Source organism: Palaemon carinicauda, chromosome 19 (assembly GCF_036898095.1).
Source record: "Palaemon carinicauda isolate YSFRI2023 chromosome 19, ASM3689809v2, whole genome shotgun sequence".
Lineage (NCBI taxonomy): Eukaryota > Metazoa > Arthropoda > Malacostraca > Decapoda > Palaemonidae > Palaemon > Palaemon carinicauda.
In genome coordinates this window covers 29006732-29026731 of record NC_090743.1, presented here as the reverse complement: position 1 = coordinate 29026731, position 20000 = coordinate 29006732, and the positions used below count along the sequence as shown (strand labels likewise).

The 20000-nt window shown below is 34.0% G+C and overlaps 1 pseudogene; it reads right to left on the bottom strand.

Annotated features, from left to right (window-relative positions):
* LOC137658544 (uncharacterized) overlaps positions 1-20000 on the bottom strand; it is a 464917-nt pseudogene that overhangs the window by 94461 nt on the left and 350456 nt on the right.

Sequence of the window (20000 nt, the reverse complement as noted above, 5' to 3'; positions counted from 1 at the left end):
GCTTCCATGACTAAAAAAAAAAAAATCTATTCATTGTATATGGCTGAGTACATGAATTAGATTTTCATTCAAAGTTTTCACATATGGTCTCATAATAAACAGATCACTTACTGATCAAATAATTGAATTTTGTTTTACATAGTTTAATAAAGAAACAAAGTAAAACCAAAAACTAGTTCATGCAACAAAAAGCTAAATCAGATTGATCTACCTATCTTTTCGAAGAAGTACTTCAATTGGTACTTTTTCTAATCTCCCAAACCCATAAAGTTTACTAAGTTTTTATATGAAATATTTGCTTTAGAAATGTTCTTTGCCAAGCCGGCTCTCTCTTTCATCTTATAAATCCTCAAACTGCCTTTGAGGCTTACAGCTGTCACTGAGGTACCGAGACTGATTGAATGGTGTGTTTGTAGGTTTAAAACGTAAACAGGCATGCACACACATATAGAGAAATATATCTATATATAAACATATACGAATACACACACGAGATATATATATATATATATATATATATATATATATATATATATATATACGTATGTATGTATGTATACATACATATATATATACACATATAATATATATATATATATATATATATATATATATATTTCAGTCGAATCTAGGTGTTTATACTGGAAATGAACACTCCTCTTCTATGATAGCCTATTGCAAAGTTTGTACCACACAACCAATTATGACAGTTTCGTCACAACTGCACGTGACTTTCATATTTTCAAATATCAAGCCAAAACGGGAACTAAATATTATAAATGCATCACATCTAACAAGGCCAGGGCTCAATTGTATTTTTGTATTAATATATATGTCCTAATCCCTGCATGCAAAATATGTGTTTTATATGTCAAGGTTAATGAACCTAGAATCATAAAGTGACAGTATATTTCCATCACAGTGGAGAATTCCACAAAACCTAACAATTCAGTATGTTGAGAGAGCAAGATTGCATCTTGCTTGTCAGAGTTAGTCAGTACCATTTGAGCGATCGGTAGACAAGGTACTCACCTGAGAGTATCGGCTGTACACATTGTATTCACGAACCTTTTTGTAATAAAGTGAAAAAAAAAAAAAACATGTTCCGATGTCTCATTATCCGTTGACATGGGACACACATATTTACATATATATATATATATATATATATATATATACATATATATATACACGCATAAATATGTATGTACACATTATATTCAAGTGTATATTTTATACACACACACACACACACATATATATATATATATATATATATAGAGAGAGAGAGAGAGAGAGAGAGAGAGAGAGAGAGAGAGAGAGAGAGAATGCGTGCGTGCATGAATATAGTTACATCTCTGCATCATCCACATAAAATGCATTGCGCACACATTATCAAATTTTGCAATATCTCAGAAGCTACTGCTGTAATATACCTTTTCAAGTTGCAAATTTTCACCATGGTCGTTTTCTTGTAATCAAAATATTATTGTGCAGTGAAAGGCACAGCAAATCTGTATCTAAATAAGATACCTGATGTTGCATAATTTCATGTATTTTTAATATACCAGACGCTGATTTCAATATACTTCTAATAATCTGAATTTCTCTTTAAAGTCAGAAGACTGTGATGTTCGCAACCGGCGTTTATTAGTAAACTGACCTAAACCAATCTCACCGGTCTTGCTTAGACCCGGAAGGCTGCCCTCTTCACTCACCATTCCCTTAAAAGGGTAAAGTGGGTGGTTTAATCAATAAGCGTAAACAATATTAGCTATGGTTAATATATAGGTGGAGAACGCAAGGAGGACCGATGACAAGGGGAAGTCTTCGGCACATGAGCCCAATGAACATACATGACCCATAGCTAGTGGCTAACACCCTCACCCAGTAAATACTAGCTGAAAACGGGAAGGGTAACTCACGAAGCCACTAATTATAAGGGAAAATAGAGTTTGGTTAGCAAAAATATTTATACAGACACACAATAATATAGCATTTTTGTATGCTCTCAAAAATTCTATCGACCTATCTCAAATGGAACAGACTGTAGTTCGTCGAGACTGGAACGAGCGATACTAAGGACTCGTTTCGTGGACCATAGTAAGATGATGCTACCTCTTAATTAGCACAGCTTAATTAGTTTTGTTTGACGTGTACCTGCAACGGACAACCACATTCAGAAACATTAAATTCCTAATGACCAGGTAATTGCCCTCGTCTTCCTAGGTACAAAAGCAGTAATTAGCGTCCAAGTTACTGGTCGTCAGGAACTGACAAACTTATGTCTCTTGCATGTTTGATCTCTGGAGGCAGGATCTTGAGAGTCAAGAGGATATAAATGTACCAGAGAGATACCAAAACCAACGATAAATGCATTTCCTGAAAGCAATTTAATTAATGATGAAAATTTTAAGTGGGGTGGCTAATTTTATTTCTGATTAAAATTTCATTGGTGTAATCACTTCCAAATTTCAATCACGTGTCGCAATTATATATAAATTATCTCAATTAGGGACATCAAACGACCCTGCATGGTAACCCTTCTCGCATATAGTAATTACTTTAACTTTGAGATAATATTAGTTACAATTAAAAGTATGCATTCAAACAACTTATTATCAATGAATGTTTGTAAACGAAAAAACACGTATACCTAAACAAATCAAAGTTAAGCCTCAGGATGTCGAGTGAAAGAAGCAAACTGATAAGAGGTTTTCAGATTAAGTGTGAGCAACAGAAAAATGAATTTGAAATAATATGAGACTAAACTAGAAAGACATATGACCTATAAGAAATGGTGGTTAATTATGGTTTCTTTTGTTATTGTCGTTTTTTAAAAAGGACAGAAAAAAGGGGTGATACTACGGACATTTTGAAATGAGTTGAGCCAGAGGGGTAGAGAGAAACCAAAAAACAAATTCAAATGACATAAACAAATAAGAATGACATGAGTAAGGAAAGAACAGGACTTTTTGAAAGAATAGTAAGCCTACCTAATGAGAAAAAATATACCACGAATACCAATGTAAAGAAAGCAAGCATACAATTAAAGTAAGAGAAAAAATAATTAACTCATTTTTGTGGGGGAGAGGAGACAGAAAGAAATAAGCTGATCAGGTGGTAAAGTTCAATTACCATGACAATACATACTTCCAGGATCATAAAATAAAAGATAGGAAAGGAATGTCAAATGTCCATGAGCATAAGAATAGAATTTAGTTTTTAAGTCCTGCAAAAGATCGCTGCCAAGTATACATTACAGGAATGTTATAAATTTAGTTGAATCTAACGGCGAAACTTGTTGGGAACTGGAATAATGATACCTGAATAAAGATAGATTCCATAGGTAGTTGCTTTTTATATGGAACGGTAAGAAAACTATTTCTAGCAAGTAAAAACCATCGAAAGTGAAGATAAAATAAAACATAAAAGGCCACGTAACATAAACACGAAGTTTTAACGTAGAAGGTACTAAGGTGGTCAGGGCACCCGCCACCCGTTCAGATACCACTGCTAGTGTTATTGGGGCTTTTGTCTGGTCAGATATTACTATACGGGAGCCCTCTCTCTGGTTACGGCTTATTTTTCTTAAGCCTAAAAATATATCGAATAGTCTGGCCTATTCTTTACACACTCTCCTTTGTTCTCATACATCTGGCAACACTAGAGATTCCCAAACAATTCATTGGTCAAGAGGCTAACTATTGCACTGTAATTGTTCGGTGGATACTTTTCTCTTGATAAGGGTTGAAGAGACTCTTTAGCTATGGTAAGTAGCCGTTCTAGGAGGACACTCCAAAATCAAACCAATACTAGTCTTGGGTAGTGCCATAGCCTCTGTACCATGGTCTTCCACTGTCTTAGGGCAGAGTTCTCATGCTTGAGGGTACAATCGGGCACATTATACTATCATATTTCTCTTGCGTTTTTATTTTTAAAGCTTACATACGAAAGTATTATTTCAATGTTGTTACTGTTCTTAGAATATTTCAATTGTTCATTGCTTCTCTTGTAGTTTATTTATTTCCTTATTTCCCTTCCTCTCTGTGCTATTTTTCCATTTTGGATCCCTGGGGATTCTAGCATCCTATATTCCAACTAGGGTTGCAGCTTAGCTAATAATAATAATAATAATAATAATAATAATAATAATAATAATAAACAGGCTGAAGACAAATTCTCGCTTGCCGGTCTAAGGGACAATGCGAAGACAAGATAAAGGGAAAAAGAAACAGATGTTACTGTCAGTTTTGATGGAAGAATAATGATCGCATTATTTTCTTTTTCCTTTTCATATGTCGTCGTTACAGGATTGCTCAACCTTTTACCACCAATATATAATACTTCCAAACAGATTTTATTAACCATGAAAAATACCTAAACGCGAACAAAACATATATATATATATATATATATATATATATATATATATATATATATATATATATATATACACACATCATCTGCCGTTACTAGTCCACTACAGAACAAAGCCTCAGGCATGTCCTTCCACTTGTGTCTGTTTATGGCCTTTCTGTGCCAAGCCAGGGCCACACACTTTCTTCGTTCATCAATCCATCGTCATCCCTTCCTTCTACTTCTTTTAGAATCTCTAGGGACCTATTCTACTATTCTCAATGTAGAGAGAGAGAGAGAGAGAGAGAGAGAGAGAGAGAGAGAGAGAGAGCTGAGTATATAACTTCACCATCTACTTTCTTACCCATCAAATGGCATTGGAATCCTAAGTAATAATACTTATCTTGTATGAATTTCCCTTTGTGTGTATTATTGCCAATGTACAGAAGAGAAAATTCAATGATGAAAACTATTTGCAAATGACAAAACTAACATACATATGTACAGTTGGACACAGGAATTCCCGGTACACCTCGCATTGAGGAAACGCACCTTGTCACACTCTGGCGACTTCCTGTATGTAACCCCTATCACCACCTCTGCCATCTTTCTTTAAATTAGCTGTTTTAGTTACAAACAGTGCAGTGAGGGTGTGACACAGGGCACATTTCCTGAGAACAAGGTGTACCAGGAATTCCTGTGTCCAACTGTACATAAATAAATACACACACACACATACACATGTTATCTAAGTAACAATAACGATGGAAACAAATTATTTAGATTTATGTTTATAACAAGCAATAGTAGCGATTGGGATCGACGAGTAAAGACCCACACGGTCAAAAGCAATTACTTGATTGGCAGAGCGATCGTAAAGTGGAGAGGAATAACCCATTCACTTTTATTTCCGCCATCAAAAACCAATAAAATTGCTAATGGAATGGATGCAAGTCTGTGTTTCTGCTTCTCCTATCGACACAAGTCTAATGAGCCAAATTGTTGAAAGATAAAATGAATAGCTATGACTATAAGAGGTTTTTAAAAGATATAATGGAACGATATTTTAATTGACTTTCCAGTTTCGGATCAATAAAAGTCCATTTCAAGCTTATGGTTGTGTGACTTTTCCCATCGGTTTTCCGGGAACCAGAGTTACCCTTGTCTTCCCTGGAGGGTAAATGATTTTTTTTTTTTTTTATGATGTACTTCCAAGGTTTATAGGAAAATATTTCTGATTTAAAATTAGTTAGAATCGACTCGAACTTATAATTCATGTCACTGCTGCATATTTTTCTTCTAGATAAAATTGAGACCACATAAAAGAGAAAAAAACTGTCGATACAATTCCATGAACAAATAATTTTTTCAATTTTGCTATAAGAGTCCTGTTATACTACTGTTAGACGCTTTCTTTTTACAAAATCGGTTTAAAACAATATGAAAACAATAAGAAATATAGATAAATATTTGCATTCTATTCACGTTCTCTCTCTTTACTCGTAATTTTTTGGTAACTCTTATGCACAAATGTGCATGAACCTTAATCATTACTCTTCAACTCTAAACTTTATAAGAGATTCCTCTTCGCCACTTAGCAACTCTGGAAGTTAAAGTGCTTTTTAAATAGAAAGTGAGTGTAATCGTATACGGTATGCAAGTTCTTAAACCTATATCCGATGGCTGAGAGAGGCCATAATTTAAAAAGTATATTTTGAACTCACGCGCCCAAATCTGGAATGTTTTCAAAAGAAAAAAAATATATTAACTTGACTACGTTATAACACACCAATAACTTGAAGTTGGCACAATCGCTACTTAATTTTTGATAAAATATAGTCTTGTTACACGTTGTGTGGGGTGTTTTGAGATACTAATGAAAAGGCGAACCATAACCTCTGAACTCAATATGAAATTTGCATTCTATTTCAATCTTAAAGTAAAAACAAATGATTTAATGCATAATGTATAACCAGAATACGTTGTACGATTTTTTTTTAATCATTTCTATGTTTGTATATCTGCAAATCTATTCAGATGGTTAAGAATATCCAAATAATCCACAACATATTTACTTACATTAACATTTTCAATCATTAATATCTTGACTGCTGAAAGCTTTTAGCGTTCCCAGTCAAGTAAAAGTAAAATTATTTTTTCAATATATGACTATCAAAAGCGTTTGGCCATTTCATCGAGATAAGTAAAATATTTCTGATATCTGACAACTGAAAGCGTTTTGCCTTTCGAGTCAAATAAAAGATTTTGCAATATCTGACTGTTGGAAATTTTACTCTTCTGGTCAAGTAAAGTTTTTACATAGGTAATTATAAAATAGTTCTAAAGAACTGGATTTTTCAGATGCACCTTTTATTGTTTCTCAACTTTATTTCAACAAATCAGAATTGCTGAATAATTTACCAAAATTTACTAACTTAGGTTTTAAGATATCACTCAACCAAAGTATATGTTGCAATGTTCTGGGCAAAATATTAATCATGGAACAACTTCGGCACTCCTGTGAAATAGTTTAAACTAATTTGTAGTTCCAGCAAACGCAGGAAATTGTGTACACAAAAATTCCTGAGGCACAGCGGATGTTGCTCAAATTGATCAAGAACGCTAATATGTTAATAGCGCAATTTAGTTATAATAAAAAATATTGGAAATGCTCCTCCCTAGCAACCTGCTGGACTGGGGATCGAGTCCTGCTCAAGTTCTATAGTGTCTTGTAGTGTCTGCAACCTCACCATCATTGTGAGATAAGGATTGTGGTTTTTTGGGGGAGCCTACAGGTCTACCTGCTTGGGAGGAGAGGGGGCTTGGTCGCTGATCATATGCATATATGGTCAGTCTCTAAGGCAATGTCTTGCTAGCTAGGGCATTGTTAATGACCTTTGCCTCTGCCATTCATGAGTGGCCTTTAAATAAACTTCTTCGTCTCCAATAAAAAGGTTAAAAATACTTTTGTATCAATAAGGGTTTAAGTCTTCTTACCTTTCACTTTCTCCATCTTCTATTTCCAACCACGAATCCAATGTATGTATGTATGTATGTATGTATGTGTATATATACATATATATATATATATATATATATATATATATATATATATATATATATATATATATATATATACATGCATACATACATACACACACACACACACACACATATATATATATATATATATATATATATATATATATATACATATATTCCTACTCGCGTAGTAAACACATGACGCTTACACTTTGTTGTTTTCTTATTGTAGTAATAATGCTAAAACCCAGGACAAATCCAAACCTATCCTGCTAAACTCTGCTGATGGACATGTTCCTATTTGTACACATATCCCAATTCCATTTACTCTAATAACCGGCGCTCTTTGTGAAAGGAACACAGCCCAACATTGAGGCATCCGGTGCGACTGACATTAGCAAAGTGCTGTGTCTGACAGTAATTATAAGCTAGCAATAACCCATTTTCCAAAGTTGCTGCGTTAGTATATGTTGTGCATCACACATCCCCTAGAAGAAGCATATACCACATCAACTAAAATAAAAAAAAAAAATATTCAAGAGCAAAATCCACCACTTGAATCGCATTCAAATGCATTGAGAGCATTTGCATACATTGGAGCATATACAGTGCATTAGCGTTGCAGCATCGGAAAGTTAGTATATTCGCCGAAAGGCTAATGCAAACGCTGGCTGATTTCTGGTATCTTTTAGACGTCAGTGTTACCTGTGGAAATACCTTTAATTTTCGGTTCTTTACTAGTGAAGATCCGGAAAAAGAAAAATAATATCATGTAAATGTGTTAAAACTGCTTTTGTCATGCCACGAAGGTTCGTTTGCTAATGCGTCTTGCTGAGAGAGAGAGAGAGAGAGAGAGAGAGAGAGATTTCAGACTCCTAAGCTAGGAATAATGTTATTACAGGTTTAACTGTCTCAGAGAACCGGATAAGATACAAAGGGGATTTTAAGTAAATTGTTATTTAGAACTACAAAATACCTAATATAAATATATATATTATATATATGTGTATATATATGTGTATATATATGTATGTATGTGTGTAAGTTTTTTAATATATTACCTAGTATACAAGGGAAATATAAGTGGAAATTAGACTAACCAAAACTATAAAATCAATATATGAAAAAAAAAAAATTTTAATTAACAAATAATAGAGGCATAACTATGAATTTCAAAACATCCAATAATTTATATAACACTTTTAAGACAATATCAACAAGTTCATGAGATACTACAAATTAAGGACATTGGACTGCAATTGAAACTTATTTGACGTTGATAATCCTCGATAGCTTCTTCAATAATGCCAAGTATTCGTCATTTTTATCCACTATTTATGGGAAAGTTCGTTGTATCCAAGGAATACACTTCGGGAACAGACGACTCCCAAAATACTCGAACTGCAACCGTCTTCTTGTGGCATTAATTGATGTAATAGCTCTAACTTTACAAATCTTAAAAACACATAGTTCTCTCTCTCTCTCTCTCTCTCTCTCTCTCTCTCTCTCTCTCTCTCTCTCTCTCTATATATATATATATATATATATATATTATGCAAAACCACATGGAAAAAGAAAATTAGAGTGAATCCTGTCTATCTGAGTCTTACTTCACACTATATCTGAGCATGGAGTTTCCATGTGTTTTTATGCACACACACACATATATATATATATATATATATATATATATATATATATATATATATATATATATATACTGTATATATATATATATATATATATATATATATATATATATATATATATATATAAGCACACACAAATTCATTATACCTGTATACAGATGAACTTTTGTTTTCCAACATACAGACAAAAGTTCTTAATCTTCAAGTTAAAATATCTAAAGACAATCACGAAAACCTCTTGAATGTCGTTCCTTTTAATATCTTCTTCCGACCGATGTCCCAAATATCGACTGTTTTTCTTCAGGGCTACGTTGATAAATTTCCCCCTTTTTTAAGGATAGATAAAAGAATGGTAATAACCATAATTATTTTCACGTAAGAGTAGCAGCCGTTAATTAAGTTTTTAGAAAAACATGATTTTTACAGTTTATCTGTTAGTGATTTTTACGTTATTGATTGATTCTGCTTTGGTTTTGGAAGGGAGTCTCTCACTCTCTCTCTCTCTCTCTCTCTCTCTCTCTCTCTCTCTCTCTCTCTCTCTCTCACACACACAAAATAAACTTAAATCTAGTGATTTGGTTGTTTTGAGGTTAGATTCAACTTAACAGATTAGACCTTGCTGATATGCTTATGTATTTAAAAACTTAAGTTTTGGTGTATACATTTAAACCAGATAAAGATGACATAATGTTCTCATTAATAAAAAATATTCTGTCAAAAGTGATGCGAGGACTGAACGGTATAAAGAACGCCATTAGGCCTAAATAAGGCCTACGTCTTCCACAGATCCCTCCCCATAGGTCATATCATCTTGAGAGAAATCTCGCTTGTGGACGGGCGAGTATCGGGGAAGAGTTTTCGGGATTTGCACGAGAAATCTGGGTCACCCGATGTACCACTAATAACTTGAAGTCTCTCTCCACACTTTTCTGTTCCTGGATCTGAATCCATTTACGCTTCGATAAATTTCTCTCTCTCTCTCTCTCTCTCTCTCTCTCTCTCTCTCTCTCTCTCTCTCTCTCTCTCTCTCTCTCGGCGAGAATCGGGGTACGTTTCCATTTCTGTTCTTGTGGGTGGATTTGAATCATCTCTTTCTGTTTATTTTATCTATTAGATTTTGATTAGTAATTACGCGGGTGAATAACAAGAAAATACCTCTTCTTCGTGTTTATCTATTGGGTTTTGATTACTAATTACGCGGGTGAATTGCAAGAAAAGAGGGACTTTCCAATTTCGATTGCTCGGGCTCTTTAGATTTACAGTGCAAGGGAAAGATACAGCATATATTTGCCCCTTCCCTTTTCTATATCTTTGATGAGTCACTTCCTCCTAAATTGTTGTTTATTACTCAAGGATGAAGTAAATAGGATTGATTTATGCTTTTTGTTGTATTAATGATTATTTCTTAAATATCAGATTCTGACACGTTGATAAGCTCGCATCCCTTATGTTAATAGTAATTTAAAGCCTTCATCTCTAAGAGTTTCTTCTCTTCCAAAAGCATTACAGAATACGTGTGTTGAGCATTTCTAATTTGCATATGCTAAGTTAATTCTCTTTATGATTGTGGTTTAAGCAAACATTATCGAGTCATCATTCTGCTTAACAATCCGCCCATCTCACCAATCTGGCTCATCAACAGCAACCCCACACCCACCTCCACCCCCAATTTTCTCTCTCAAAACAGAATGAATGAGTGATGTAGCGAATATTACTGAATGAGACTTATTAATGGATATGACATAAGATACTCGTGAATGGAATATATTTTTACGTTGTTACAAGGAGTATTTGAATCGTAAGTTAAGTTATTCATGTTTTGATTTCCCAATGAATCAGTTTATATGTGTTAAACATTTACAGATGCCAGTAAGCCGTGAATTCCTGATTTTGCTCATATGTGCAGTTAATTAACTGTAATTAGAGAATGATTGTCATAATCTGGCCGGATAGATTTTAATATGAGTTTCCTCTGAGTTTATTTTGTTTTCCTAAGTTTAATTTCTCAATACAATAGCTTTCATAAAATTTCTATAAATACTAAGAGAAGCTTAGATATTTCTCTACGATCCGGACATTCAAGATACATAATTTTTTCTTCTAACCATTCGAAAACTTAAACCCTCATTGAATAACGTAACACAAAAATTAACCAATTTCACATCACTGTAAAAAGCCATACCCAGGAATTTTCCTCAGAAGAATTCCTCATAAGGTTGTGGTGGTCTAATTGGTAACGTCCTTGCTTGGTGATCGCCAGGCTGGGGTAAGAGTCTATCTCAAGCTCGTTAGTTCCTTTAATGTCTACAACCTCACCATCCTTGTGAGCTATGGATGGGAGGTTACTTCCTTTAGTGTCTACAACCTCACCATCATTGTGAGCTATGTATGGCAGGTTAGTTCCTTTGGTGTCTACAACCTCACCATCCTTGTGAGCTTTGGATAGGAGGTTTGGGGGAGCGTATAGGTATATCTGCTGAGTCATCAGTAGCCATGGCCTGGCCCTCCATGATCCTAGCTTGGATGAAACGCTGATTATATGTATATATGGTCAGTTTCTGGGGCACTGTCCTTCTTGATAGGGTAATGTCACTGTTCCTTACTTCTGCCATTCATGACCGGCCTTAAAACCTTAAACCTTTAAATAAATTTTTTTTTATATTACCAAAATTTACGAAAAAAATCAACACGAATCATTCAATTTTACTTCTGTTCGAAGAATGATTAGTAAAAAAAAATATAGCTTAAATAAATTTTCAATTTTCTTCTGTAACATAATTTCTCAAAAAATTCTTGCTTAACTTTCGAAAATATTCCAGTGACACCTTTTTTGAAGCTACCTTTTCAATAACTTCAATTTTCACTAAGCTCTACATCATTTCCACTTATCAAAGCTTCACACTATATTTTCCTTCGGAAAAAAAATCTCTTGAATACTCCACCCCACAAATCTTTTTTCCATACACATTGTACACAGATTTGAAATATGATTACCCGTTCCATACTAGAATGAAATTGAATCCATCATACTCGCATCTAATACCCAGGCACCTCTACACGAAAATCTCTATTTCCGTTTACTCAGGACACTCTATCCCGCACTCTATACTCTATATAATTAGATCACCAGATTCCTAACATGTAAAGATAAGGACTATTTCCGTATTCAAATTCCAAATTATTAACAACGGTTTCTCTTCTATTTTACTCAGTTTCAACTCACAGTTAGAAAAAAATGAAGAACATCCCAACGACAATCTCCTTCATAGAATAGTTGAATAATTTTTATTAAACATCTAACAAATTCAAATTAATATCTGAATCATTTCATGAAAATCCTGTTTTGTCCATATAGTATAGTAAAAAGAGAGAGAGAGAGAGAGAGAGAGAGAGAGAGAGAGAGAGAGAGAGAGAGAGAGAGAGAGAGAGAGAGAGAACTTTTTATGTAGTTGATCTTATGTCATATGCACTGCTGATTAAACAATAAAGATTAGACTTGCGTACTTAACTCTGCAATAATCTTCTATTGAATAACAGCTGAACCTCAAACTTTACGAATTACCATAAAGGATGAACTTGGTAAATTTAAGTCTTTCATTCTACTTAACATCCGTTGTAATTTTCCTTTGTTTTCCGCAACAAAATCAATAGTTCTTTGTAACAATTGGAATACTTTATCCAAATATGAATGTAATGAAAGACATTTGCTTTCGTTAAATTTGTCTCTACGAAGTTCCAAATGAAAACATTTCAACTTTAAAAATAAAGAAAAACATAAATTCTTTAATGATCTTCAAATATATCTAATTTTCTCTAAATTTGACTCAATGTCACGGATGAAGGTTAAATAAATATCTCTGTGATAAAAATGACTCACTGCTATCTCATGTTAGATATACAAACTATTAAGTATCAATTATTCGAAATAATAATTTTCAAATTGGATCTCTAAACGAAATCAATTTAAAACAGGAAAAAATAGTTAATTGGCGATGTTTAATCTTTTCACCATTGAAAAAAAACAATGCTACCAAATTCATCCTTTATTTAAGATCATAAACTTGTATATCCTTTCCAGAAACTCTCACAACATGTATGCACTTAGCTTACTCAGAATAAATGTTTAATTTCTAGTGCACGATATACAATAAGCTTATAGTCTTAAAAGTTGATTTTGTCCTCTGTTATGAATTCAATTTAGCTTCTAAATATCTTAAATGTCTTTTATAATTCTTTCTTAATTTTTGTTTCTATCTTATGTAGTTGCTGCTTAATTATCTCTTCGATTTTGGTTTCCTCCTTCACTAGTTCATCTTTCTCATGTTCTCTGCATTATTTTGCCAGCATAACATCCCCTGATCACTAATTTCCCTAAAAAGGCGGAATTTGAATTCACTAACACCCATATAAATGTATGAAGGAAATTTTTAGTTAGTTGGGATATCTTGTTGAGACACCCTTGATTGATTGATTGATTTTGAGTTTTCTAGCATCCTGACATCAAAGATCACTGACGCCGATAACCTTTGTTCTAGATAAAGAATAGAATAAAATTAAATTTAAAACCATATAAGCAAAGATATCCATATAAAAGTTGAATAGCTTTCAGAAGACCTGCTTCTGACACCCATGAAAATAATATTTCAAAGAGAAATAGAACGAAATAGAAAGCTTGAATAGACTCCAGTGAAATGTGATCAACAACATCAATGCAAAATAATGATCGTGAAGAAAGGGCCCGGAACTAAGGATACAAGGGGGAAGGAACTTAGGAATTGCTGGAGTTGCAAAGCGGAGACCCGTGTTATAAGATATGACTTGAGAGCACACCATGAAAAGTTATTTTCTATGGAGCCATTATCTTTTCATATTTCATAACGTTTATGTTCTTTTACATTTCTTTCTTCGGATTCACATATTCAACTGACAACTCATATTAATGAGCGATTTGCACTTTGTGATATTTCCACTTTTTATTTTCATAGGTTTCATCAGTTTCTTAACTACACATAGCTACTACTGCCTGTTCTATGATTGAATTTCTTGCGCTTTATTTTGAGAAATAAATTTCCAATTCGACCACTTGAATTTTTCATATATTGATACTGGTTTAAATCAGACATGTTCCTTAACCATCACTGATGCCTTACTGGCATTATTAAAATATATAAGAAAGTTTTCATGTCCATCTCGTCATCCCAAAATGCTGCAACTAAGAAATTGAACATTAGTCGGCATCTGCATATTCTTAAGAGAAATTTTATGCAAATACTATAAGCAAGGTCGTCGCGCTCCGGCCATGAATTTCAATTTCAAGATTTTCAGACTCAGAACGGTCAACAAAGCCATGCATCTGAAATTTGATAGACTTGCAATTTTCTAAAAGCCTATTATTAAAAATGAAACTGAATAAAACTACTCATCTTTTGTTTTAATAACAACTAGCCATCTATATACCGGGGGTTATTATGAATTTTGTATAGGGTGCTATGAGGAAACATTTTTCGGTTTTTATTTTTAAAATTATCAACTATTATAATCATTTGAAAAGATTAATATTACATTTTTTAATTTAATTTCTAAAGCGATTAAATATATAAACCCATTTGATACAATTTCAGAGAATCCTGATATTTATACAAGAATTACCAATATGTTAGTTACGCAGATACTATTCATATGAAACATTTTAGCAATAAATGCAAAACTGTATTATTGAGGAGAATATGCCTTCATCAAGAACATTACTGTCAGCAGAGAAATGACAGCCATTTCGAAAAACATCCTAAAATGTAACTGCTAAGTTGTGATATGACAAAAGGTATAATTAATGTAGTGTGCTTTGGCTGATGGTTTGCAGATGATTTAGTACTGATAATAAGAGTAGAAACCATAAATTAAGGCATATGATAAGGGTTTTTATAGCATTTTCAAAAGGATAAAGTTTACTGTTTATACCAGTAAGATAAAGGCAATAACTATCAGTGGAAGCCACAGAAACGTATCAATGAATGGAAGTATGGATGATAAAAGACCAATATTGTTGGTAAATATATTGAATAGTTTTAAAGGTTTAAAAGCCATTCATGAATGGCAGAGTAAAGGGACAGTGACAATGCCCTATCAAGAAGGACAATGCTTTAAAGGCTGACCATTTATACATATGATCAGCGCGCCAGCCCCCTCGCCACCCGATAGGACTAAGGCTACTGATGACTCAGCAGATAGACCTATAGGCTTTCCAAAACGCCCATCCTTAGCTCACTAGAATGATGAGAGTGCAGCGACCAAAGGAACTAATGAGTTGCGCGAGACTCGAACCCCAGTCTGACAATCACTAGGCAAGGACGTTACCACCAGGGTGAAAGAGGGGCAGCTGGACAAAAATGTAGTATAAGGATTACTGCAGGAGATGTGACTAAAGGTTTAAAGGACGAATGTAAGGAAACTATAGTTGGAATGAATGACGTAGATAAGGATCAAACTTTTCTTCAAGGTAATGATGCGTGGATCAGTAATCCTAATGAAGAAATTTTGAAGATTGAAATGTACTGTTTGCCTAGTAGCTGTTAAGGCGAGAATTGTATATTTACGATAGTGATAAAAGTTTGCGCGAGTGAAAAGAAGCAGTCTGGTATCAAGAGATACTTAGATCGATAGGGAAAACTAAGAACAATATGTTAGTAAACAAGTACCTATACAGGAAGACCTTCACCTTCAGGAAGCAGAAGTGTTGGAAAAAACAGGCAACTTTACAAAAAGACCTTCACCTTCAAGATGCAGAAGTGCGGGAAAAACAGATACCTGTACAAAACCACCTTCACCTTCAGGAAGAAGAAGTGCTGAAAAAAACAGGTACCTGTACAAAAAGACCTTCACCTTCAGGAAGCAGAAGTGTTGGAAAAAGCAGGTACCTGTACAAAAAAAAAAAAAAAACCTTCACCGTTAGGAAGCAGAAGTGTTGGAAAAACAGGTACCTATACAAAAAGACCCTCACCTTCAGGAAGCAGAAGTATTGGAAAAACAGGTACCTGTGCAAAAGGATCTTCACCTTCAGGAAGCAGTTCACCTTCAGGAAGCAGAAGTGTTGGAAAAACAGGTACCTGTACAAAAAAAAACCTTCACCTCTAGGAAGCAGAAGTGTTGGAAAAACAGGTACCTGTACAAAAAAACCTTCAACTCTAGGAAGCAGAAGTGTTGGAAAAACAGGTACCTGTGCAAAAAGACCTTCACCTTCAAGAAGCAAAAGTGTTGGAAAAAACAGGTACCTGTGCAAAAAGATCTTCACCTTCAGGAAGCAGAAGTGTTGGAAAAACAGGTACCTGTACAAAAAAATTAAAAAAAAAATCCTTCCCCTCCAGGAAGCAGAAGTGTTGGAAAACAGGTACCTGTGCAAAAAGACCTTCACCTTCAAGAAGCAGAAGTGTTGGAAAACACAGGTACCTGATTTCAAAAAGACCTTCCCCTTCAGGAAGCGGAAGTGTTCAAAAACAGGTACCTGTACAAAAAGACCTTCACCTTCAGGAAGCACAAGTGTTGGAAAAAACAGGTAACTTTACTAAAAGACGTTCACCTTCAGGAAGCAAAAGTGTTGAAAAAACAGGTAACTTTACAAAAAGACGTTCACCTTCAGGAAGCAGAACTATTTAGAAAAACAGGTACCTGTACAAAAGCACCATCACCTTCAGGATGCAGAAGTGCTGGAAAAAACAGGTACCTGTACAAAAAGACCTTCACCTTCAGGAAGCACAAGTGTTGGAAAAACAGGTAACTTTACTAAAAGACGTTCACCTTCAGGAAGCAAAAGTGTTGAAAAAACGGGTAACTTTACAAAAAGACGTTCACCTTCAGGAAGCAGAACTGTTAGAAAAACCGGTGGTACCTGTACAAAAAGCACCATCACCTTCAGGATGCAGAGTGCTGGAAAAAAACAGGTACCTGTACAGAAAGACCTTAAACCTTCAAGAAAGCAGCACGTGTTGGAAAAAAAACAGGTACCTGTACAAAAAGACCTTTACCTTCAGGTTGCAGTAGTGCTTGAAGAATAGTTACCTGCACGAAAAGACCTTCACCTTCAGGAAACGCAAGTGTTAGAATAAATAGTATGTGGAAATATCAAGGTTTCACGAGTCTTACCTCACGAAGGATTATCTTTGGTTTTCTAATAAAATATAAATAAATATAATAAATATAACATATATATGATACCTATCTAAAAGTGGAAAGAGTTAATTGGAGTGAGTACTTTCGTCTTATTGGAGACATCAACAATGTGAGTTGATGCCACCAATAACACGATAGTACTAACTCCAATCAAGTCCACTCTTCTTTTCGTGGCTTATAATACATATTTCATGCCCATACGCGTGTCAGTTATCATGATTTCTACACACACACACACACACACACACACCACACACACATATATATATATATATATATATATATATATATATATATATATAATATATAATAAATAACACTTTTTATTAATAGGGGACTGGTTCCCGTCAAGAACAAGAAGTTTGTTACTTTCATATCCATGCTTCAAACACTGAACCACACTGTGTCTCGCATTACAACACCAAATTCAATTCGGAAACATGAAAAAAGTTATCTAACGTCTCCGAATTAAATGTCCTTATAAAAAAATGGGAATAGTTGCATCGAACTACTTTTATCCTTTAATAACATCTGTGTTATTCGATGTGGTAATTTTACGACCCATTGTGAGAAGGGAGAATAGCAATTAGGACAAAATATGGTTGATGTTAACAGAGGCATATAATAGCAATTATTTTCGCACTGCGTGTAAGTTCAAAGTTCAGTAAATTATACACCAAGGGAGGGATGAACTGACAGAATAAACAAAAAGAACAAACAATTACGATATCATGACATACCTTTATCATTGATGTCGATCTGCATAGTTAAATCGCCGTTATGTGATAGATGATGCAAATCCAAGATTTTATATACAGGGTATAATCAGTAGCTATTAAGTAATAGTGTACACGACCAGTCAAAAAATGTCAGCTAAATAGTTTAGATAGATATGCACACACACGCAACCCACTATCACCTGAATATGACTACTCCCTCTCTTCCTCCTCTACACGTGGAGACGGGGAGAGATTGGAGTGACCCGGATAAAAAAAATTATGTATATGTAATACAGTATGTATATATATATATATATATATATATATATATATATATATATACATATATATATATATATATATATATATATATATATATATATATATATATTATAGTACATTTTGCTCTTTACTATACTAGGGAAAGGATTGTCTCTCGTAGAATTTTTCAGATCTACTCAACTACTTTACCGAAAACATTACATTTCAATCCCCTTTCTCAATTACTCTATCTTTAAGGACAAACACATCGCTTAATACACAAGAATCATTTAGGAATACTTTCCCTGACTATCAAACAGCAGACTAAACTTATGACAATTTTCAAATGCCAATAATATTTCTTTCTTCAGTTCCCCTCTCGAATCCTCGCGATCCGGAACAAAAAGTACACCCCAAGGGAGGAGTAATGCAAAAAGACATTTCTCCAACTCCCCTTTTCGACTTATGGCTTTCCTCTTTTTGCTTCGGACAGTAAGATATTAAAAACTGCCTTTATGAACACATTGTAAGGTATTCCAAATTCATTAGTTATTACTTCGTAAGGTGAATAAAGATCTAATCTTTGTCCGGGGATAAGACACCGTTTTCCATAAACTTGGTACTTACATGTGTTTATATAGTTGAAACAAAGTTCTGTATATTTCATCAATTACTATTACTACAAAGCCTGTGGGGAACTCAGAATACTACAAGCCAAATGTTCCCAATTGAGGGAACAGCATTGTACGAGTAAGAAACAGGATGAAAGATAAACTATAAAAGAGAAATAGTGATAAATTAAACAAATTAAAAGATAAACATTTAAATGAATAAGTTATAGGTAACCTATGAAATTATATCTTTGTTGACCTGCTCAACAAAAAAAACACAAACAGAAAAGTTTGAACTCCTGAACTTCTATTCAATTCCATCACATTATAAGGAACATCAATCCATAATTTGGCCAAGAATGAAAATGACAGAAAATTGCGTATAAAACCACTCAGAGTATTTGTACAGAGTTGGTTCATGAGAGAAATGCAGTCTTAGAATCAAATGCTTACCAAACACTACCTGGTGGATGGAATCGTTTAGAAAAAAAACAGAATACAAAATAGTGGTTTTATTTAATGAAAAAAAAATCCAGCAGATACTACGTTTTCACTGAACGACGTGCCTTAGCCTAATAACTTGACAGGAGATGAGAGTTTAATAGGCACAAGTTTTTGTCAAACAAGTTAAGATGAGAGTCAGCTGCCCTTCGAGAGAGGATAATTAATCAGATTATGCTAGAATAATGGATTTGGAGAATTTCCTTGGTATAGATATGTCTCCTAAAATCTTTACAAAACACTTTCAAAATATAATTTTTTTTCATGCAACTGAAGAGTGAACTGACTGCAAATTGTACGACTTATTATTTCTTCCTTTGTTTTTCTTCCACCCAGGGGATAAGACATTGCCAAGTTTGGAAATATTGCTGTCTCCGAAAAGGTAGAATCTAAGTAGCTCAAACCGACAAATTCCGTATAACAACAATTGCCTAGAGTAGAATACTACATCACTTAAGCATGAAAGTATGTGCGAAATCAAACCAACTTGCAATATTGTCATCGTTACCAACGTTGCAATTAACGGCGACTTTCAATCCAACGGAATAAATAGGACCTTCTATAATCATTATTCGTTTCCAAGTAAGCAACATTAATTTTGCAACATAAGTAAGGCCTAATTACAATTTGCGAGGATTAGCCTTTCCTAAAATAACTTCATAACTTGATCTCTTAATGATATTTTTTAAGAATAA